Here is a 524-nt window from a genome sequence, read left to right as displayed (position 1 = left end):
ATTGTTTTTTTTAATCACTTTTATTCATGTAAAGATCACTGATATACTGTATGGTCCTCATTGTATCCACAGTGGAAAAGATCTCTTCTGAATACATCCAATAACGGCAGCAAAAATGCTTGATCAGTGAAACACAGTGCATTAAAAATAATGTTTAGAGGAGGTCTTTGATGTGGATCTTGTCATGCTGTCCATAGGGGAAAAGACTTTTCATGATCTTAAAAAGGAAATGAGAGGAAATCCTACATTCTCTTAATGTGATAGTGTTATTGACGCATACTTCAGGTCACAAACAATTACTGAACCTTGTATGATAAAAAGAGTAGTCCGACAGCATGAGTTGTTTTGTTTGGAAATTGCCTTGTATTGGATCTTTTCGAATCCTCACCATCAGCAATAAACAATATATAATCAATCAGCTTTTATTGAAAGACAGTATCACATACACTGAGTCCTCTGGAATAAGAGAACCAATCTTTTCTGATTAGCAGTGAGCTGTACATTTCCTCTTTATCATCAAATCA

This window comes from Etheostoma spectabile, chromosome 5 (assembly GCF_008692095.1).
Source record: "Etheostoma spectabile isolate EspeVRDwgs_2016 chromosome 5, UIUC_Espe_1.0, whole genome shotgun sequence".
Classification (NCBI taxonomy): Eukaryota; Metazoa; Chordata; class Actinopteri; order Perciformes; family Percidae; genus Etheostoma; species Etheostoma spectabile.
This window is presented reverse-complemented; position numbering follows the sequence as displayed.